Source organism: Podarcis tiliguerta (assembly GCF_965153285.1).
Source record: "Podarcis tiliguerta genome assembly, chromosome: 11".
Lineage (NCBI taxonomy): Eukaryota > Metazoa > Chordata > Lepidosauria > Squamata > Lacertidae > Podarcis > Podarcis tiliguerta.
Window position 1 is genome coordinate 40,474,942 of NC_139544.1, and position 10,541 is coordinate 40,485,482.

The window sequence follows — 10,541 nt, forward strand, 5'->3', positions numbered from 1 at the left end:
GGTTTGGGACAATAAAGAGAGGAAAAAAGTTAAGCTAAATGATTCATGATTGTTTGCAGACCATAAATCTATGCTGCGAGCACAAAACACGCACACACATTTGAACAGCTGCAGACTGTTGATATTTTCTCCACCCACAGAAAAGTGGGTTTCAGTGCTAAATGTTTAACGGAAAGGTTTGGGGGTTCAAAACTTTCTTAGAAGCCCCCACCCCAGAATGTGTGGAGACTAAGTTGTGGCATCCCCTCCCCACAGAGGTGAGTCTGGCACCTTTGCTACACAGTTTTCAATGAAGGCTGAAAAGGCACCACTCTCCCTGCCCCCATAATTTGTACTGAGTTTTTAAATTGTAAGAAAAGAAAAGAAATTACAGAAGGAAAAATAACGAAGAGAGAGATAATACTAGAAAAAGACAAAGAAAAGCATCAGTGCACTGCTATGAGTATAGCAGAGTATAGCACTGCTATGAGTATAGCAGAATATTGTTGAGTTTTAACAAATACTTCTGCACGTTTGAAAAAGAAAATACTGCAGTAATTACGGATATGTTGAAGTCAGAGTGGATCAAACAAAATTGTTAGTCTTAATTCCCTTGCTTTCTTATCATGTGTGCACCATATGAATGGAGATATAGTAAGAGTAAAATATGATAAAATAAAAGAGCATAGGTGTGTTGTATGAAGGCACACCTCTTTGGGCTTGAGATGTGTGTCTTCAGGGCCCACCCTATTCCTGTGACTGTACCCCGTTTCAACTGTTTTTAATTTCTGGATTTTAAAATTGTTGTAACCTGCCCTGGGACCTGCAGTAAACCAGCAAAATCCCTATTCTGTCCTGATTATGCCAGGAAAAAACACTCTAGATCCCCCCACAAACTGAACAGTGAGCCTGGAGAAACAGAATCTCTATTGATCACAGCAGCTCCCCATCCATGACCCTCAAGTCTGCACAGGTGCTGCATTGAGTACCCAGATAGATACAGCTTGGTGAGACCAACTCCACCCAGGTCACCCACCCAGGTCTCAGTGATACAGATCAGCCTCCTCATCCACAACCAGATCATGGAAGAAGAAGATCTTATTCAGAACCAACCTGGCATTTGGCAGCAGCAGTAGGTGCAGATCCAATGGCTGACTGATAAGACCACAATTCCTCAGGTTGGAGGAGGGGCTGGCATAATATCAAAGAGTCCAATAAATCTTTTGTGCAACTTTTGGTGGGGCAGAAATAACGCAAGACCCTTGTGGCAGTTTAAAAAGGTTTAAAATGGATTGAAGCACTCCATTATCCTAGCACAAGAAGTTCATTTTAATTCCCAGTGTGGTTTAAGGATCAATCCCTCTTCCCAGGGAACTCTGAGAATTGCAGCTCTGTGGGGGGAATAGGGGTCTTCTAACACTTTTCAGCACCCTGAACAAACAGAATACTTTGGGGGAAGCCATGGATTTTTCAAGTGATATCATAGTACTTTAAATGTACAGCAGTACCTCGGTTTTCGAATGTAATCTGTTCCAGAAGACCGTTTGAGTTCCAAAACGTTTGAAAACTGAAAACTCAACATGGAAACCTCAATGTGGAAAACTCAGTATGGAAGCCGCATGACATTTTCGACTTCCGAGGCATGTGCGAAAACCAAAGCATTTACTTCCGGGTTTATGGCGTTCGAAAACTGAAATGTTCGTCAATGGAGATGTTAGAAAACCGAGGCACCACTGTATTGTGTGAATGTGGCTCTAGAGATGCTAGGGATTGAATCTGGGACATGTGGTGAGCTGTGCCATGTAGTGAGAACATATTATTATGCGTGGATAATTGTGTTTTGTTTTCCCTTGTCTTGCTTCATTTCAAATTCCACATTAGCTATTTTGCTGGAGATTACAAAATATCACAACAAAACTGCTTCCACTCTGATTAACACTTGAGGTTTGTTTGATTGAATCGGATTTTTCCCCCCTTCTTTTTTTGCAAATCACCTCTTTTGCTAATCATAGTTCTCAGGAGACGACAAAACATTGTCAGACAACAAAAACAGGAGGTAAACAAATGTATTAGAAAATACAAGGTAATAAGATACAACACCCCCCTCCCCTGCCCCCAGAGAAACTGCACAAATGCTAATTAAACAGCGATGCAAATAAAAACTCTTGTTGAAAACCATTTTCCAAAAAACAGCAGGATTGATTCTTTTTTATAATTGAACATCAGTTGGCTGAATGAAGAACAATTTGTGTTGATAGTAAAGGGGTTTCTGAGATGAAAAATGTGGTTTCGTGTCTCAATGAATCTGCTCACACAGTCCAGACCTTTTAAATATACACTGTCGGAACAATTATGGGCTTGAAGCCAAAGTGCTCCATTGTGGATGCCTAGAGGGATTTGTTGAGGCTTTTTAAAATTTTATTTCTGAATAGCAGCCTTCCCATATCAGATGCCCGAATGCTTTTGAATCTCCCCTCTTTAAAAGCTACTGGTCACAATGGCTGTGCCCAATGGCTGTCAGAGACAGTGATGTTTCTGAATAGTAGTTGCTGGAATTTAGTTATGTTTAAATTTAAATGTAAACAAAATTGAATTCCACCCCACCCCAGCTGAACTACTTGGTTCTTTGGATCCTAGACTTGGTGTCCGAAGAGACCAAAAAGTCTTCCTATTGTTGTTGTTGTTTAGTCGTGTCTGACTCTTTGTGACCCCATGGACCAGAGCACGCCAGGCACTCCTGTCTTCCACTGCCTCCCGCAGCTTGGTCAAACTTATGTTCGTAGCTTCGAGAACACTCTCCAACCATCTCGTCTTCTGCCATCCCCTTCTCCTTGTGCCTTCCATCTTTCCCAGCATCAGGATCTTTTCCAGGGAGTCTTCTCTTCTCATGAGGTGGCCAAAGTATTGGAGCCTCAGCTTCAGGATCTGTCCTTCCAGTGAGCACTCAGGGCTGATTTCCTTAAGAATGGATAGGTTTGATCTTCTTGCAGTCTGTGGGACTCTCAAGAGTCTCCTCCAGCACCATAATTCAAAAGCATAAATTCTTCGGTGATCAGCCTTCTTTATGGACCAGCTTTCACTTCCATACATCGCTACTGGGAAAACCATAGCTTTAACTATACAGAACTTTGTTGGCAAGGTGACGTCTCTGCTTTTTAAGATGCTGTCTAGGTTTGTCATCGCTTTTCTCCCAAGAAGCAGCCATCTTTTAATTTCGTGACTGCTGTCACTTGATTGCTGTGATGGACTTGGTGTCTGAAGAGACCAAAAAGTCTTCCTATTAGCCTAACTCAATCCAAACTAAAAGCAAATCCAAAAAACTCCAAAATAGAACATAAAGTGCAAGGAGCCGCAGGATTCGGGGAAAACAGTTACTTGGCAGGCTATCTACTCAATAGATGAAATTAAAATTCATTTTCTATGATATAAATTGTAAAGCTGTCAACAATGGTCAGTGTTGTATTAATGTTTATAATTATTAAGAGGAAAATGTAGAACATCTGCGCCCACTGGTCAAGTGGCAATTGTGTGAATGATTGTGATCAGATCTGCATGTACAAACTTATTGTCAGCAACTGAGAGCAAAGATCAACCATGCATAGCAACTGTATCCCATAAATTCAACTAAACGTACACTATTAAAATGATGCAGGAATGCTCCGCAGTTGCTAACATCTGCACTTCTGGAAGCTCATAAGCAAGGAGATTCTGTGCTCATCCTTCACAATGCCTATGCACAATCACCCTTGGCAAGAGAATTGTAAATAAAGGAAGCTGTTCTGTCCTATCAGTGGAGCTGAATCACCATTCTCACACACTTCTTAAGCATAGAGCTGTATCCACTTGCGCAACAGAACCTCTGCCTCCTCCTTTCTCTCCTGCAGCCCTTCCTGCTCAAAATCTGCTCCAGAGTGTTGGGGAAGCCTCTGGAACAGATTGCGGGGCACAGAGAGAGAGAGGAAAGGGAGGGGAAGTCCTGTTGTATGAGTGGAATACTGCTTCTGCAGCATTGGGTACCACCCATTGTTTTCTTACCTCTGAGACCCAGAGTTTCTCTCAACCCTAAAACAGATAATAGTAATCATTATAGATGTCTTCATAACAAATCATAGACTCAGGTGTCATTGAAGTGCACAGAATTATTCTTCCTTTATCATTGAAATTGCTCTTTTATCATTTAAATTGCTCTTCTTTTATCGCTGCTAAAAGTGAGGTGCTCTCTCATTTGGTGCTTCAGATTAATTTGAATCTCTATTGCCTCCTGGGTAATAATTGTCTGCATGATGAAGGATGGTTGAACTGCAGAAGGGCAGCTTGCTGTTTACAGCTGAGCAAATTACATTTTCTTTCTTCTGGCACAAAAGCATGTTTTGACATTTTCAGAGCTAACAATTTATGGAGGGGGAAAGAAAGAACATGAGTAATTCTTCCTTGTACATTCATGTGTTGTGGGTGTTGGTTAGTGGACTCATGAAGTGGAAGTAGGGCGCAATCATGTTCCGATCATGCAACTATAAAAAATTCTGTAAGTGGGATTTTTAATTTTTAAATTCCATCTGCTTGAGTCACAGATTTGCTTTTGTTTTGGTCGCATCTTCTATGATTAATCACCACAATTTGGTATGCAATTTCCTTATGAGATCATAGATGAGGGTACTCTGGTTGCTTGCAAAAGCTTCCATACTAGTCCCATGAATGTATGTATTTACGTGAAGATAAGAATACAAGAAGCATCTAGATCAAGGGAAGTTATAGTGCCACTGTATTCTGCTCTGGTCAGACCTCACCTGGAGTACTGTGTCCAGTTCTGGGCACCACAGTTCAAGAAGGACACTGACAAACTGGAACGTGTCCAGAGGAGGGCAACCAAAATGGTCAAAGGCCTGGAAACGATGCCTTATGAGGAACGGCTAAGGGAGCTGGGTATGTTTAGCCTGGAGAAGAGGAGGTTAAGGGGGGATATGATAGCCATGTTCAAATATATAAAAGGATGTCACACAGAGGAGGGAGAAAGGTTGTTTTCTGCTGCTCCAGAGAAGCGGACACGGAGCAATGGATCCAAACTACAAGAAAGAAGATTCCACCTAAACATTAGGAAGAACTTCCTGACAGTAAGAGCTGTTCGACAGTGGAATTTGCTGCCAAGGAGTGTGGTGGAGTCTCCTTCTTTGGAGGTCTTTAAGCACAGGCTTGACAACCATATGTCAGGAGTGCTGTGATGGCGTTTCCTGCTTGGCAGGGGGTTGGACTCGATGGCCCTTGTGGTCTCTTCCAACTCTATGATTCTATGATTCTATGAGACAAAAGGCCCATCAAGTCTATCATCCAGCTCCCACAGCGGCCAAAGAGATGCCTATGGCAAGTTTCCAAGGAAGACATGAGCACTAAAGCTTCATCTTGCTTTCAGAGGCATAACACTCCCAACACTTGATGGAGTACCCAGCCATTATGGCTAGGAACCATTGATAACCTCCATGAATTTGTCTAACCCTACTCTTAAAGTTGTCCAAGTTGTCAGGCATTACTGCATCTCATGGTAGCAAATGTATTGTATGAAGAAGTCGCAAATCTCCCAACATTCAGCTTCATTGGATGTTCCTGGTACATTGAATTAATCTCACCATCTTGACTGGGTGTAAAACATGTACTGTATTTTTCGCTCTATAAGACTCACCAGACCATAAGACGCACCTAGTTTTTGGAAGACGAAAACAAGAAAAGAAAAAAAACATTCTGAATCCCCGAAGCCAGGACAGCAAGCGGGATCACTGGCTTATGGGATAGCCGCGTGCAGCCTCTCCCGAACAGTGGGATGAAGGCTCCCCTTGCCTGGGAGAGGCTGCGCGCGGCTAAGCAAGAAGCCAGGACAGCCAGCGGGATTGCAGCACAGCGATCTTCATCCTCGGGGAAGAGCCCCGAAGAGCCTCACACACTCTCCACACGGCTCTTTAAAGGGAGCGCTGAGCAGAGCCTCCCGCCTGCATTCACTCCATATATGGTACTTCAGGGACGTTCAAAGTCCGGCCCACAGGCCAGTGGCATCCTGTGTCCTGGTTTAAAATGGCCCCATAGATGGTCGGCGAGAACTTGGCACCGGGATGAGTTGGGCCTGCTCTCTCAAAGAACCCACCTCTGGCCGCGCAAGATCCGCTGCGCAGGGTTTGCCGTTGCATGTCCTGGCGCACTCGCCCTCAGCCTGCAGGGTGCAGGCATTAGCTAAGGCAGCAGCAGCTGTGGGGAGGAGGAGGAGAAGAAGGAGCCATGCCAACCTCCTTCCCTTCGGCTCTCGAGTCCATTTCCCCAGCTCGAGTGACACAAACACACCAGGCGAGTGCCACCGCTGCCCAAGCCAGGATCTTACAAACCCCTCTCTGCCACCGCCGCTGTCCCCACTGCCTTAGCCTTCACCTTCCCTGCTCCCTGCCTGTCTTTTTGCAGGCGTGCTCAGCACCCGGGCCGATCCCCTCCCTGGGGGCTGCACTGAAAAAAGTGTGTGGGGAAACTCCAACTTGCAAGCAAGGTGAGGGGACATGGAGGGGGCACGACACCAGCTTCCTGCCTGCAAAGAAGGGGGGGGGGAGAGAAGAAGAAGACGAAGAAGAGAGGAGAAGGAGGATGGCACGTTTCTGAGGATCCTCTTTGGGGAAGGGTGGTGGTAGTTTCCATCCTTCCTTCACGTTCCTGGGCCCCCCTCCCAACTATCTCCACCCTGCGCTCCCTGTCCCATCGCAACTGTTCCTGTCACTGCCAATGTTGCAAATCTAAAGTAGATGTGCAGCAGTGGTGGGGGGAAAGATGGAACAGCCCCCCCCTTTCCATATAGGGATATTTTTTTGGTCTCTGGAATCTTGTGGAGCGCAATGTTTTCTCAGCTCTCTTCCACCCCCCCCCCGCCCCCATTCTCGTTTAATCTCATCACTCATCTTCTCCACCCCGCATCTTTTTTCCTCCCCCATCGGGTTTGGCACTATATATATTATTACCAATTATATGTAATGTACTTTACAATGTTCCTGATATATATTTCAGCTTCCTGGATTTTTTTTTTAATCTGGCCTTCAGATATGGAAGGCAGAGTGATTTAACACCTGTTTAGATTTGTCATCCATGTGATAAAATGAAAATATGCCGTTTGCAATAAACTTTGCATAAAATAGTTAATTTGCATTTAATTTTAATGGTTCAAAGAATGTCAGGCAAAATGGTCGGCCCTCACGCATGTTCACTTCATCAAATCTGGCCCTCTTTGAAAAAAGTTTGGACACTCCTGATGTACTTCCTTGCCTAGTAGATGTTCATTGAGAGAATGAACAGACTACAATTATTTAAGGAATGGGAATCTGGAAATAGTTGACATTTACAGGTTGCCACTATTTAGTTATATAACCAAGAAACTTGCAAGAACTAAAGCTGAAAAATTGTGATTTTTGTTAATACATACATAGATTTTGGATTTGATGATCATTCAGCCCTGAGGCAGAAAACTGCTATTGGTCTGGCTTATTTTCATTTTTAAAAAACACTATAGTGAAACTAGTTTCAAAACAGTACATTGGCAGAAAAGCCTTTTCTTTTAAAATATGCTTTGTTATGAGTTTGATGGAATGATCTGAAATGGAATGGACTTTTAAGAAAACAAAATAAGAGAAGAGATGAGGAGGTTATAGAACAGAGGGTGAGGAATTGGATTCTTCCCCCACCCTCACCTCCCATAGGCCTAATTTGCAGGTGGGCAGGGCTTCCCACCCACCAATCACCTGACATTATGATAACACCGGGTGACAACTTGAAAGGGGATCACGTTTGAAGTCCATTTTGCAAGTGGTTTCAATATAGACTGTTTGGAAACGGACTTAAAACCTGATGTCTCTCAGGACTGATTGCCTCAAATAGGCATAGGAAGTATTCAGTAAGGCAGCAAATCCTCTAAACTAAACTCCTCCTGTTAACAACTGAAATATATAGCCTAACATATTACAGAAAATGGCTGCTTGCCTTGCACGCATGGAAAGTCTTTATTAATTCTCCCCCACTGCTTTCCAGCTGTTTGGTTAATGAGCTTCGCAGCCTTGTTGCTTGCTGCCAAATGTCTAGCTTGTGGCTCATCTTCTTCTGTCTATGCCAGAGGTGTGGGACCACAGTTGCCATCATCCCTGACCACTGAGCATGCTCCTTGGGGCTGATGGGAGTTGTAGTCCAGCAACATCTGAAAGGCAACAGGTGTCCCTGCCCCAGCACACCAGTCCTGCTGACAGCAGGTAGTGGTGAAACAGTTTTACAATAGCTTGAATTTTAATACTATTGAAAACAAACTACAAAACTAGAAAGGCATTAATATATTTCCCCTGGTGTATAGGTTTATACATTTTAAGTTCTTGTAGTATTATTTAATGCAATTTGGAAATGTTTTATTTTGTTTCAACTTATCACTGCAACTTATTACAACTTATCACTAAACTGAAAACTAAGGAGAGACCTGGTCTTAATAGAGATATTGGATTCCTGTCTCATTACATATGCTAATCATCTGCATACTATCCCTTGCTTTTTCCTGTAGGACTAATTGCAGTCATCAACAGGTTTACCATACCCATTGAGTCAATCACCCATCTCCTACTACCCTCCTGAGAAAAACCCCACCCCACCCTCCCACTATATATAAGGGTCTGGTGACTTCTGTTTCAGTGTATCTGAAGAAAGTGTGCATGCACACGAAAGTTTATACCCAGAACAAACTTAGTTGGTCTCTAAGGTGCTACTGGACAATTTTTTAATTTTTTATATGTTTCGACTGTGTCAGACCAACATGGCTACCTACCTGAATCTATTTTCTTTCAGTTCTTTTATACTAATGATCCCATTTCCAACATATATTGTTTGTGTATTTATTATGTCCCCCAAGCAAGGATTTGTTCTGAAACACATGAAAACTGGAATAAATTTCCAGCACCTGCTCCATCTCCTCCTCCTTTTAACACAAGTGAACAAGTACTTGAGAGGGTCAGGATAACTGACCTGTTACCGGATTTGGCTTGGATACTGCTTATTTACTGAAGGATCATTGCCTATGAACTTGGAAATGTATTTAACTTCCATGATTTTAGTTAGCTGGCAGACCACTGACTGTATCAAAGCCTTAATTTTCTTTGCTGTTCTACTTTGAAGATTTTCCCTTCTTCCGTCACAGTCGCTTCTCCATTAACTTGCTGGCCAACCTTTGCCACATTATCCAACATCTGATGTCTCTCCCAACTTCCTGCTGCAATCAATCACAGAGTTGACATTTCCATCCTGCCATATGCCATCCTATATCCCACTGGGGTCTGTTTCTTCAACTTGCTCTTCTCAACCGGATTCAGGGATCTCACCCGGCAGATAAAATTCCTGTCATTGCTCTTCCTTTGTTGGTATAGATGAGGATAATTCTGCCACTTTTTTTTTTAAGATCCGAAGTGATATCTGGACTGTACACATTTTTTAAAAAAAATTCTCTTTATTAATTTTCTCTACCAAACAACAAACAGAAAAAAGAAAAGTGAATAAGACACACCAATACAACAAAAGAAAGAAAAATATAAAGAAAAACACAGAAAGAATATAGACATAAGTCATTAAGAAAACAAACATTAGTTAACACAAATAGTGCTTGACTTCCCTCCATCTCGATTTTGGGCTATATACAATATTAATTCTGTTCTGCAGTTTCCATTTTAAATCCTCTAAACATCACAAGAGTTATATTGAGCCTATTATGATTTTTGTATCTCTAGAATTTAATTCCATGTATGTTATAAATTTGGTCCAATTGTCAATAAACTTTGTACCCTTTTGCTGTTTAATACTCTGTGTCATTTTTGCCAGATCCATATATTCAAACAATTTAATCTGCCAATCTTTCACAGTCAGGATATTTGGGGTTTTCCAATTCTGTGCCAGCAGGATCCTGGCCGCTACAGTTGCGTATTGAAACATTGTATGATCCTCTTTCTTGATCTCATCTCCGATCATACCCAGGAGAAAAGCTTCAGGTTTTTTAACAAAAGTATATTTAAGTATTTTTTTTCAGTTCATTGTATATAGATTCCCAAAATTCTTTGATTGACTGTACACAATTTTAAGGAGCGCTTGCTGTGAAGACCTTTCTCTTCTTCATTAACCAATCTCCCAAGATGATGGTGAATCTTTTCATTAACTGCTTCTTATACGTCCCTGTTTTAAGGTGCCCTGAAGGTTAGATTCTTTGGTTTGCATGGATTTGCAGGGTGAGTAAAAACAATCCATACATTAGAACCGTTTATTTTTTAAATTTAATTTATATGCCACCATTTGTCTGCAAATCACTGGGTGGTTTACAGCATAAAAATACAAAATGAAAACACAAAATACATACCTTAAAAGCAACAACAAAGTAACGCACAAACACATGCAAAAGAACATTGCTTGTTTAATCAGCCAAAGGCCTTGTTATAGAGAAATGTTTTTGCCTGATGTCTGAAGATATGTAATGAAGGTACCAGGTGAGCTTCCCTGGGGAGAGCATTCCACAAACAGGGAGCCACTGC